Source organism: Euphorbia lathyris, chromosome 7 (assembly GCF_963576675.1).
Source record: "Euphorbia lathyris chromosome 7, ddEupLath1.1, whole genome shotgun sequence".
NCBI lineage: Eukaryota > Viridiplantae > Streptophyta > Magnoliopsida > Malpighiales > Euphorbiaceae > Euphorbia > Euphorbia lathyris.
This window is the reverse complement of record NC_088916.1, coordinates 24,571,754-24,585,520: the sequence shown is the minus strand read 5'-3', so window position 1 is coordinate 24,585,520 and position 13,767 is coordinate 24,571,754. Positions and strand designations below refer to the sequence as shown.

Below are 13,767 nucleotides of genomic sequence, written 5' to 3'. Positions count from 1 at the left end.
TGCCTATGAACTAGGGCACACCAACAGTCTCCCACTTGAACTAGTTCCAAGCGGGTATTGCCCTAAACACTATAGATCTAGTACTACCAATTGCCTTAGTAAACTGACCAACGACATTGTTCTCAGTGTCAACCCTCTACAATGTAATGTCACCGGATAAGGTGTTACTATCTAAGTACGCATTTGGATCTCTTGTGTGACATGGGATCCAGCGCTTGTGCTATAGCCCCATTATTGTCACAGAAAACATCAACTGATCTTAGGAGAGTTTGACCTACTCCTAAATCAGTTATGAACTTCTTAATCCAAACTTCTTCCTCTGCATCATCGCATGCAACGATGTACTTAGCTTCCGTCATAGAATCGGCAATGGTTGGCTACTTTAAGGATCTCCAACTAATGGCATCGCCATTCAGGAGAAATCTATACCCAGTATGTGACTGGTTATCATCCTTAAAACCTCGGTCAGTGTAACCTGATATTGCCATTCCTCTTACCCATCAAATACTAAGAAAAACATCCTTGGTACGGTTGAGGTACTTCAGGATTGCCTTGACTATCTTCCAGTGTTCCTTATCGGGATCTGACTGGCACCGACTAGTCATGTTTGGTGCAACACACAACATCTGGCCTTGTACATAACATAGAGTACATGATGGATTCTTGTCTATGTACGATGCCTGACTCAAGCCTAGAAGTCGGTTGGATCTAACCTTGTAGATCTTAATCGGCTTCTCCTAAATCTTTCATTATGAAGCATTTACTCAACCACTGCTTGATCTTGCAGTGTTAATATATTGCCTCCAATGAGCAGTATGTCATCGACATACAATATTAGGAAAGTGGATATGCTCCCACTGAATTTCATATACACACAGGGTTCATCAGAATTTTGTACGAATCTACTTGAAACACCACCTGTATAACCGGTTTTTCCTCCTCAATGTTTTGAGGATCTATATCGGTTCCCAAAGCATCCTCAGCATAAGCTGCAGGAGTTTGTGAGTCTTGAATCTCAACGAGATCAATATCACTCCCACTGTCTACTTTGGAAAGGAATTCCTTTTCCAAAAAGATTGCAAACCTAGCCACGAACGTTTTATTCTCAGCTGGGTTGTATAAGTAATAACCCTTAGTTTCCTTAGGGTAACCCACGAACTGGCATTTAACAGATATGGGCTCTAGTTTGCAACTTATCAATTTCTTGACATGTGCATCAAAGCCCCAAATCTTCATGAAGGAAACGTTGGGCGTTCGGCCCGTCCATAATTCATATGGTGTTCCTACAACTGCCTTGCTCGGTGTATTGTTAATTATATGAGTAGCAGTTTCCAAAGCAAATCCCCAAAAGGAGATAGGGAGATAAGCTTGACTCATCATTGAGCGGACCATGTCGAGCAGGGTCCTGTTCCTCCTTTCTAACACTCCATTCCATTGGGGTGTACCAAGAGGAGTGAGTTGGGATACAATCCCACACTCTCTCAAGAATGAGACAAACTCTTGGCTCAAGTATTCTCCCCCTCTATCAGACCGGAGCGCTTTTACTTTCTTGCCAAGTTGATTTTCTACTTCATTTTTAAAATCTTTCAATCTCAGAAGAGTTTCAGATTTATATTTCATCAGATACACATACCCATACCGGCTATAGTCATCTGTGAAGGTAACAAAGTACAGAAAAACAGATCTAGCACTTGTGCTCATTGGACCGCATACATCTGAGTGTATCAGCTCCAACAGCTCTGTGGCCCTTACACCAGTTTTGGTGAAAGGCGCCTTTATCATCTTCCCTCTTAAACAAGATTCACACATGTCATAAGACTGCATGTCGAATGACCCTAGCGCTCCACTATAGTAAAGCCTAGCTATGTGTTTCTCATTTATGTGGCCAAGACGACAGTGCCAGATATATGTAGGATTTAGTTCATTCGTCTTAATCCTTTTAGCGTTTATGTTATAGATTGATTCACTACGTTTTAGATCAAGGATATACAAACCATTTTCTAGAAATACGGTTCCATAAACAATATTGCCACGATGTATAGAAATCATACCACGTCCAATATTAAAATTAAAACCATAAATATCCAACATAGAAACTGAAATAATATTCATGCGCATTGCAGGTATAAGATAGCAATTTATAATTTCTAAAACTAATCCACTTGGTATCTCTAAGAATGATCTTCGATCTTTAAGGCCTCTACATGAGCACCATTGTCGACTCGAAGATCCACTTCACCAGATCCCAGCAATCTCCTATTTCTTTGTCCCTGCACATTTGAACAAATGTGAGTACCACATCTAGTGTTTACAACCCAAGATGCAGAAATAGCCAGATTAATTTAAACAACATAAATACTTGAACTAGAAGCTTCGTTCTTCTGTTTCTCCCTTAGCTTTGGACATGCATTTTTCCAGTGTCCCTTCTCATTTCACTCATGGCAGATATCATCTGCTGAGGCCAACCTACCTTTAGAAGTTGCCGCCTTCCTAGCCTTGGGCTTGGCCTTTTGGGCCTTCACTTTGGACTTAGACTTGGCCTTTCCCTTAGGCACGTTCCCTTTGTTAACCAGCAACAATTCTGGAGTCCTCTTGCAGGATTGCTCAGCAAGTTTCAACATGCCATGCAATTCTACTACAGACTTATCAACGCCCTGCATGTGGTAGTGCATGATAAACTGATTGTAGGATGCCGGAAGTGATCCAAGAATGATATCGACTGCTAGTTGTGCAGGCACTGGTGAGCCAAGCCTTGACTATGTGTCAATAAAACCCTTCAACTTTGGCACATGTGTGCTAACAGAACTCCCAGCTTGCATCGTAGTGCTGCATAGCGCCTTTGTTGTCAAGTATATTTCCTGACGAGCTTGATCTTGGAACATCCTTTTGAGTTGATCCATGATCTCAAAGGCGTGCTGCTCCATGAACTGTTTCTGAAGATCAGGAACCAATGTACCCAATATAATGCATGACAAATCTCTGTCATCCTTAACATGTCGGTCGTAATCTGCCATTTGATTAGCGGTTACGCCCCGACCTGTAGGACGAGCTGTTGGTAAGGCAGCAGTCAGCACATATTCCTTCAACTCGTGTCTAAGAACTATCTGCAAGTTCCTGGACCAGTCAAGGAAATTAGTCCCTAAAAGATTTTCCTTTTCCAGGAGTGGTCTGAGTGAGTTGTTGCTTGTTGCAGCCATTTAATTTTCTTTTCGTGTAATTCTGATGTGGAGTTTAATCTACGTGGAAAAATTACATTAGAGTTAGAATAAATGGCTTAAGCCAAAGATCAAATTAATAATCCATTTTAATTCGTTATTGGTGATATTTATTTGGCTGTCTTGACCAAGATCCACAATCCATCAACAATCGACCGAGCTAGGGCTCCGCCACCGACCATTGACGATTTGGTAGGATAAACTATCCAATCCTCCGCAAGGACTCTTGGTTTGATGGGCTTTGTGACACTTAGCCTATCTGTGCTTAGGGCCCGCTCTGAGCTAATGCTACCCACGTTGAGTCCAACCACCATACACGCGTTAGCCATACCGAAGTATCCTAACCCTCGACGGCCCACTAATTACTACAGCATACCTGCTAGGGCACGTCATACACTGTAGCACTACCTGGGAGGAAGAGGTGTGAATCTGGAAAGCACTTTTAAATGACTCAATATTTCATTATCCGGATTAATTAAGTTATACGGCTTTAACATATAATTATCGCGGGTGATGATCTGGTGATCGTTGCTACTTATATTTCATGTTATACTAAGCAATTGTATAATTAAAATAAACATAGAGACTCTATGGGCCTTATAATACATCCTAGTGAAACTAGATAAACTATCTAATCTTCACGGGCTTGCTTCAAGTCTCCTTGGGCTCCCACCATGGGCTTGGACCATCTGGGCTTCTTCACGACCAATTACAATTTTTTATGAATAGAACATATTCTAAAATTACATTAATGAAAGAATGGCACGCATGCCATATTTTCCAAAATAAATTAAATTACAAACCGACTTTAATTTAGGGCCCATAGAACTCTATAACACATTGCTACACGGTAAGACATATAAATATAATGCATGATCATGGCATTCCAAAATCATCTAATAAAGTCAAGCCGACTTATTTAGGGTGAAATCGCCAATTTTTACCATATGTGACTAAGGCCCATAAAGGCCCAAATGGTTAACATCCATTTATATGCAAAATTACAATTTCGCTCCCACTGAATTTTAGGGTCGTCACATATCTAAAATTTAGCCCTCCCAATTTAAACCGGTGTCACGGTCTATTGGGCCAATTTCACAAATTAACCATATTCAATTTTTACACAAATTATCAATTCGATTAAAATTAAATATGTATGCCAATCAAAAACGTTTTAATACCAATTAATTTTCATTTAAAACACGTTTAATAAATTAACGGTATTAGGGCCCTGATTTTATTAAAAAATACCCGTGAAAATTTTTTAAAGATTAAAATCAGTTCCGTTAAATCCAAAATTAAACTAATTTTGAATTTTCGACGCACCCGAGTCAACGACGGGGCTGCTGTCCGCGGACAGCAGTCCCGCGACTGCTATTCCGTGTCCGAAACTATTTTTTTCCTTTTTTTTAACAAAAAATGCTGCTGTATTTTTTTTAATTTAAATTATTAAAATAATTTCAGAACCAAACAACACAAAATACAGACAGAAATAAAAATATGAAAACTTCCTAGATCAATTTCTACACGAGTAATTTAATAGGAAATTTGAAAAATTGATTTGGAAAAATAAGAAAACCAAATCATATTAAATTTTCAATCAATCAAAACGGACTAAACCATGGCTCTGATACCACTGGTAGAGATTATTGCCAGTTAATCAACTGTAGCGCAGCGGAATTGCGGTTTAAAATTTATTTCTAATCCCTTTAATTTGATCTTTGTCCATTAACCATTGATTGAATAAAACCTTTTGATCCGTTTAGGGATATAAACATACCTGGACTGTCTCTTCTAGAGACGGCTGAAGAATCCACAAGGTAGTAAGATCTCCGTAGTCAGGTGCACGAACAGCTATTGAGTCAGAACCGGTGCTAGCCGAAGAACGGAGAAGAACTGGAGAGATTGTGTAATTCACCAATAAAGCTCTCCACTTTGATTTAGTGGCTGCCGAAATCCATTGCCTTTCTGTTAAGCCCAAAATATACCTAAAATATCATTAATAATTACATCAATATTGCTACGAATTTGTGCTATTTATATCTGTTTATAAAGCTTTTACTCACGAATATGTTTCTCTCATGCAAGGTACCTAAATATTTGGTAAAATCCAAATAGGAACGAAAAGAGCTCAAAAACAGAAGAAAAACCCTACAAAAGGAGTCGAAGACGAAGAAAATTAATAACGCCAAATCGAGGACGATAACGAAAGCAGAAGAAGCAAAAAAAGTTCCGCGCCGCGACCGCGGCCCCCTATTCTCGGTCGCGACATGCTCCCTTCAGCCTCTCCTTCCCTTCGTTCAAAGACCAATTGATGCTCCCCCATTCTCGGTAGAGAATTAAATATTCTCTGTAAGAGCAGGAATCTGTAGAAGCCAAATTGCACACTTTCGTTTTCGACAAAACGCGTTCGTTCGGGTTGATAAAGACGTCCTTTCAAAATGGATACGATCCTTCACAACGGACACGACACTTCAATCAAGACTCTTCAACATCTATAAATAAAGAGTTGATGGAGAGTTGAAGATATGTAGAAGAAAGAGATTAGTATAGAATTTATGCAGAAATTCCGAGTCAAGTGATTCTGAAGTTAGATTTCGATTCTGTAAAAAGCAATATGATGTACACACATTGTTTATTCAATAATAACAAATTCAGTAGCGTTTAGACATTGTTCAAATTTAGTTTACATTTTGGTAGTAGACCGACCAAGTCTCTATTACGAAGATTCAACGAGAAGATTGAGTAGAGGATCCGTCCCTGAGTCTGACAAACTCTAACGAAACCCAAGGAAAGGATTGACAACCCGTTCACTTGCAAGTCGTCGAATGTTTCCATGCTCCTTATTCTCTGTAAACTTGTATCAATTTATATTTCATCTAATAAAGTCCGTTCTATTCGATAGATTTTTATGCAGCACTTTGGTGAAGGATCCGAAGTGGATTGATGCTGGTGTTTTCATTAAAACGTAGTTTAATTCAAAATCTTTACAAGGAAACTTTGTTGAAGACTTAGACAAATTATTATCTCGGTAGAGTTTTAATTTGGTTAAGGAAGCAATCTAAACCAGTTAGGAGGATTGTTGCGTTCAAAGCCTAATAATTAGAGGTTCCGTCATTTATTTCATCGTTGTAATTCATACAAAGTTTAAAGTTGTTTTCTTTGCTTAATGCAAACGAATACATTTGTTTACTTTTCTAAAAAGTACTAAACGTTCCTGTCTTGCAAATTCATTCTTAAATCAGAATATTTTCTAACATCTTCATACTCTAATCTAATTCTTATTCTAGCAATTTCAAAACCAAAACCGATTAAACGATTTTCCATATTATAAACCTTAAAATTAAATTTAACCGATTCAAAATAAGTTTTTGTTAAAAAAATGTTCCCTGTGGGATCGATATCTTTTATTACTACAAGCATATACCATGCACTTGCGGAAATCGCTCAACAAGTTTTTGGCGCCGTTGCCGAGGAACGCCAAATTTTTTGACAAAATTTTAAATTTTTCGTGTTTTATTTCGAATCTAGGTTTATTCATACTTATTTTAATTTTTTGTAATTTAAAAATTTTCAGTTACTAACATATTTATTTTTCAAATTCTGTTTTGAAGGTAGTTCCGGTTCGTGCACAATTTCAAGTTCATGCGCAGTTCTCGAAGTTCGGGCATGCCACCAGAGCCTATTGACCCATAAATTGAAAGGACTCTTAAGAAGAACAAAAGAGACAACAAAAACAACAACAAAAACAAAAACAAAAACAAAAACAAAAACAAGACCCCAATAAAAACCAGAGTTACCGAGCCAGAAATTATGGCTACACTCATGGATTACGCTAGGCCAGGAGTGGCCGGTGTAACAAACAATATAGTTAGACCCCAAATTAATGCACACCATTTTGAAATTAAGCCAGCGTTGCTTAATATGTTGCAAAATAACATAACATTTTACGGGTTACCTAACGAAAATCCTAACACCCACTTAACAAATTTCTTAGAAATTTGTGACACTTTTAAAATTACTGATGTAACTGCAGAAGCAATCAAACTTCGCCTTTTTCCTTTTACTTTGAAGGATCGAGCCAAAGAGTGGTTAACTTCTATGCCAGCCGCATCATTTGAGACTTGGGAGCAATTAGCCCAAGCGTTTTTATCAAAAAAAATTTCCTTTAGCAAAAACCGCAAGAGTCACTAAAGAGTTAACATCTTTTTCTCAAAATGATAATGAAACTCTTTATGAGGCTTGGGAACGTTTTAAAGAACTTCAACGTTTATGCCCACACCACCAATTGCCCGCTGAACTTTTAATACAAACATTTTATAATAGACTAAATCCTAAAACTAGAGGTTCATTGGACGCTATGTCTGGAGGGTTATTCATGAAGAAAACATCTGCCCAAGCAAGAGAACTTCTGGAGGAAATGGCAATCAATAGCAGTATGTGGCCCGCGGAACATGGACACATACCAGTAGTGAAACCATCATCCTCAGCAACATCATCAGTTAAAGATATAGTGAATCTTGATCCAGTTGCGATGTTGCAAGCCCAGTTTTCTGCCTTATCGCACAAAATTGATAGGTTTATGACACCGTGTGATCCTAATGGTAAGCCAATCCAAACGGATGTGGATTATGAAGGTATGAGCGAAATTGAACAGGTAAATTTTGTCCAAGGGCAAAATAAAAATAATAACCCTTATTCCAATACATATAATCCTGGATGGAGAAATCATCCTAACTTTAACTGGAGAGATAATAATAATAATGCTAATACTAATCAAAACCGTACTACTAATTATCAAAATCAATCAAGAGATACGATTAGCACTTTATCTTCTAAAATCGACAAATTTATTGATGGTATGAGCGGAAAAATAAGTAATCACGACGATGGTTTTAAACGGATCGAGAATAAATTCGATCAGCTTATTAAAAACCAATCATCTAGCATCCCTAATTTGGAGGTTCAAATTGGACAACTCGCTAAATCAATTCCATCCCGCAAAGAAGGAAGTCTTCCAAGCCATACGGAAGAAAATCCGAAAGAGCATGTTAAGGCTATCACTCTTCGTTCAGGGAAAAATTACTTAGGTCCGGAAATGCCCGAAAATTCGACTTTACCTGGAACTGATTTACCAAAGCCCAAAGAAGATACATTAAATCAAAAAGATGCACCAATTGACTCTAGTACAAAAACTTTTGTACCCAAGCCACCTTTTCCACACAAAGTCCGCAATAAGGACTATGACAAACAACTTTTAACATTTTTAGACAAACTTAAAAATTTTCATATTAATTTGACGTTTATGGATGCGATTACGCAAATTCCCAATTATGGTAAATTCCTCAAAGATTTAATTTCAAAGAAAATCAGTTGGGAAGGAATTTCATCCATTTCACTAACTGAAGATTGCAGTTCAATTGTGTCAAGTAATTTGCCCACAAAACTCAAAGATCTCGGATGTTTTACCATTCCGTGTAAATTGGGAGATATTGAATTTCCCAGTTGTCTCTGTGATTTAGGAGCAAGCATTAACTTGATGCCATTATCTATTTTTAATCAATTAGGCTTAGAAGAAGATATCAAACGTACCAATATGGTTTTACAATTAGCGGATCAAACCACTAAAAGACCATATGGTATAATTGAGGATGTTTTAGTTAAAGTTGACAAATTTATTTTTCCTACCGATTTCGTTATTTTAGATTTTGCTTATGACGTAAATTGTCCGCTAATCTTTGGTAGACCGTTCATGAACACGGGACGTGCTCTAGTTGATGTGTCGGAAGGGAAAGTAGTTTTACAAATAGGAGATGATAAGATTGAGTTTGATATGAACCAAGCGATGAAATATCCTATGGAAGATTTCGCTTGTATGAAACTTGATTTAATTGAAGAATGTGTCAATGACATTGTTCAAAAAGAAGAAATAATAGAACCTATAATGAGTGAGGAACTAGAAGATAAGGACCCAGAACCTTTGATTCGAGAAGATGGACCAGTTCCGCCTTCGATTATAGTTCCACCTAAATTAGAACTTAAAGAATTACCAAGTCATTTGAGGTACGCTTTCTTAGGCGAAGGCGATTTTCTACCTATAATTATCTATAACAAGTTAACACATGTTCAAGAAGAGAAATTGAAAGAAGCTGTTAGAAATAGGATAGGAAGTATGTGTTGGCAAATTTCATACTTAAAAGGTATTAATCCGAGTATTGTAATGCATAGAATTCACTTAGAAGAAGATAAGCCACCTAAAGCGGATAGTCAAAGACGCCTAAATCCGAATATGAAAGAAGTAGTAAAAAATGAGATTACTAAACTTCTGGACAATGGAATCATCTACCCTATTTCGCATAGTGAATGGGTTAGTCCAATCCATTGTGTACCTAAAAAGGGAGGCATAACAGTTGTAAGGAATGAAGAAGGTGAATTAATACCTACACGAACCACCACTGGTTGGAGAGTTTGTATAGATTATAGAAATCTAAATAAAGCAACTAGGAAAGATCATTTTCCTCTTCCTTTCATTGATCAAATGATCGAAAGGATAGCTGGTCATGCTTTCTACTGTTTTCTAGATGGTTACTCCGGATTCTTTCAAATATACATTTACCCGGATGACCAAGATAAAACAACCTTCACATGTCCTTACGGAACGTTTGCATATAGGAGAATGCCCTTTGGTCTATGTAACGCACCTGCAACATTTCAACGTTGTATGACTACGATTTTTAATGATTTCATTGAAGATATCATGGAAGTTTTTATGGATGATTTTTAAGTTTATGGAGATTCTTTTGATTCGTGCCTAAAAAACTTGGATAAAGTTTTGTCTAGGTGTGAAGAAACAAATTTGATATTAAACTGGGAAAAATGTCATTTCATGGTTGACGAAGGAATTGTTTTAGGTCACAAAATATCTGAAAAAGGATTAGAAGTAGATAGAGCAAAAACTTCAGTAATAGAAAAATTACCCCCTCGAACTACTGTTAAGGGAGTAAGGTCATTTTTAGGACATGCCGGTTTTTACAGAAGATTTATTAAGAATTTTTCTGTAATTTCCAAACCACTTACTAATTTACTCATGAAAGATTCAACCTTTGATTTTAATGAAAATTGCGTTAAAGCTTTCGAAACATTGAAAACAGCTTTAGTCAGTGCACCTATTATTGCTAAACCCGATTGGGATTTACCCTTTGAAATTATGTGTGATGCAAGTGATTTAGCTGTCGGATGTGTTTTAGGTCAAAGGAAGGATAAGGAACTTCATGTCATTTATTATGCAAGTCACACACTGTCCGGTGTGCAATTAAACTACACCACAACAGAGAAAGAAATGTTAGCTGTAGTTTTTGCATGTGATAAGTTTAGGTCATACTTGTTAGGTTCGAAAGTTATTATTTATACTGATCATGCAGCATTAAGATATTTATTTGCTAAAAAGGATGCAAAACCGCGTCTAATTAGATGGGTTTTATTGTTACAAGAATTTGATATAGAAATTAAAGACAAAAAGGGAGTAGAAAACCTTGTCGCCGATCATCTATCGAGACTTGAAGATGAAAACGGTCCTATAGGTGAAACTATCGGTATACGAGATGATTTCCCTGATGAACATCTCTATCAAATAAAAAGTGTCATGTCGCCATGGTATGCAGATATTGCTAATTATCTTGCAGCCAATATTGTTCCGGAAGGATTAAATTTCCAACAAAAGAAGAAATTTTTCTTCGACATTAAACAATATTTTTGGGAAGATCCTTTTTTGTTCAAGACTTGTGGTGACGGGATAATTAGGAGATGCGTTGGTGAAAATGAATATGAATCCATAATGTCGGAATGCCATTCTAGCTCTTATGGAGGACATAATGGAGTTAACAAGACAGCAGCTCGAATATTTGAATGTGGTTTCTTTTGGCCTACGATGTTTAAAGACGTCCGTTCATTTATTACTCGTTGTGATAAGTGCCAAAGAACAGGAAATCTAGGAAGGAAAGATGAGATGCCCCTCACAACCATATTAGAAGTTGAAGTCTTTGACATGTGGGGAATAGATTTCATGGGACCTTTTCCCCCTTCTTTTGGTAAAACTTACATATTAGTTGTCATTGATTATGTTTCAAAGTGGGTTGAAGCAATTGCAACCCCGACGAATGATTCTAAAGTTGTCGTTAGTTTTCTTGACGATATATTTTGTAGATTTGGTTGTCCAAGAGTCATCGTTAGTGATGGCGGTACTCATTTTATAACCGAAGTTTTGAAACGCTTATGAAAAAATATGGAGTACGCCACCACGTATATGTTGAACCACCTTTCTACATAATTTTGATTTGACAAAATTGTTTAAAGTGAAATATTCTAAACACACTAAGTTTAAATGCTTTGATTTGTTTTACTAATGTGTTTTGTTCAATGTTGAGATAAATTGTTTATAAGAAACAAGAATTAAAAAGGCCCAAGCCCAATACGGAAGTCAAGGCCCAAGTCAAACAACACAAGACAACTCGGCCCGCGTTTGCCAAAACGATGTCGCTGTGTACAAAACGCAACTCAGCATTCAAAGGATCTGGAAGATCTTCGGGAAAAACTTCGAGATGAAGCTGCTGAGTAGATTCGACAAAGTGTACAAGACAGCAGCTGGCATGGAAAAACTTCCAGACAAAGTATTTCCACTTCGGGTAAAGTTCAGACGACACAGTATGCTGTCCAGTTGACTTTACCATAAATGAAGAGACATTCTGCCGAGCTGACTAAAAGCTGACCGAGGACAGAAGATACTCAAATCTGATTGGCCAAGAGCTCTGAGCAAGTCAGGATGACAACGACAGGAAGCCGTTTCCCTCCATCAGTTATTTCGAAATTCGAAATGACCGATGCCCAGACTTCTCTATAAATAGAGTGCCATCAGAAGCTTCAAGACACACAGAACTTGATCAAGCCATTACGCTGACCAAATCTCTACGCAAAGTTCTGCAAGAAAAAGCAAAGCAATCTTACACTACATTCAATATCTTTTGTGTAAAAGTCTAGAGTGATATTTAATCGTCTAAAGTGTCTTAGCAAATCATTGTTTAGGACAAACACTTATCAATTTCTAGAGATAGAAAGGAGAGGTTGAGTACTCGGTTATAGTACTCAGCGTGAGATTAGGATTGAGTAGAGGTATAGAGGAAAGTACTCTTGTTATACTCAGTTGCTAAGATTGTAAAGGGTTTGAGGCTCTACCTTTAAAGAGCTCAGTAGAGGATTCAAAAGCTCGGAACGTGTTCCGGGGACAGGACGTAGGCTTAGAAGCCGAACCTGGATAAATCTGCTGAGTAACGTATCTCTTACCTTTAACTCCTTATATATATATATTGCTTGCTTAAATAACCAAATACTGACCAAGTAAAGAGGTCAAGCTGAGTTGTGCGCGTTGAACATCTGAGCTCAGGAATAGACTCTAAGTGCTATCTCCTGACTCAAGCTGAGAAACTGACCTAGTTACTAGTTGACTAAGCCAGTATCTCGTTGTTTACTCAGCGCCGCTGTTAAAACCTTTTTCCTAAGAAAAAGAAGTCTGCCCTAACAGAAGAAAAGTTTGAATAGTTCCTAACCCCCCCTCTTTGGAACTATACTTGTAACTTTATAAGGGACCAACAAGTGGTATCAAAGCTTTCAAAGCTCATTGTAAAAGGTTTAACCACATTGAGCTGATCCCCACTATAGGCGAAAACAGCACTCGATTTCTCCCTGGAAACCAAACAACTCAGATATTGCTTGAGGGGCTATCCATTACACGGCCTCCCCTATTCTTCGGGTCTAACTATACCTTCTGGAAGAATGGGATGAAAAATTTCATTCAGGCTACAAATATGAGTGCCTGGCTATCTATAGTCCAAGGCCCATTTGTACCTGTCGAAGTTGTAGCTGGCCAAACAGTTATTAAAGCTGAGGCCAAATGGACAGAGGATGATCTTAAGAAGCTCCAAAATCATGCTTCGGCTATCAATATGCTTCACTGTGTGCTCGATGCTGCAGAATATTATAAAATCTCAGGTTGTGAGTCGGCGCAAGAGAACCGGAAGAAGCTGGAAGTCACCTATGAGGGAACCAATAAAGTAAAGGAGTCCAAGGTGAATCAGCAGATGAGACTGTACGAGCTGTTCGAGATGAACAATGAGGAGGGCATTTCAGACATGAATGCAAGATTTACCAATATCATAAATGAGCTCAAGAGACTTGGGAAAATCTTCACTGAGGAAGAACAAGTCAAGAAGATCCTCAGAAGTCTTCCTAAAGACTGGCAAGCAAAGAAGACCGCTGTTGAGGAAGCTCAGGATCTCACCACCTACAAATATGATGAGCTCATCAGTTCACTGCTGACCCATGAGATCTCAATGAAAAATTTTGAGGTGAAAGAAAAGTCTGAAGACAAGAAGTAGAAATCTCTTATCATGAAAGTTGACTCCACTGAAGGGAGCTCAACCGACGACGAAGAGATGGCTATGTTCACAAGAAAGATGAAGAGGCTATTCAGAAAGAACGAAAAATATTCTAAGAAGCCTTA

At 37.8% G+C, this 13,767-nt stretch overlaps 1 non-coding gene across 1 annotated transcript; it reads right to left on the bottom strand.

Moving 5' to 3' along the window:
- Positions 1-7,398: 7,398 nt before the first annotated feature.
- Positions 7,399-7,505, bottom strand: LOC136201625 (small nucleolar RNA R71). Its single transcript, XR_010673971.1, has one exon. It is a non-coding gene; the product is annotated as a small nucleolar RNA R71 (small nucleolar RNA).
- Positions 7,506-13,767: the final 6,262 nt, after the last annotated feature.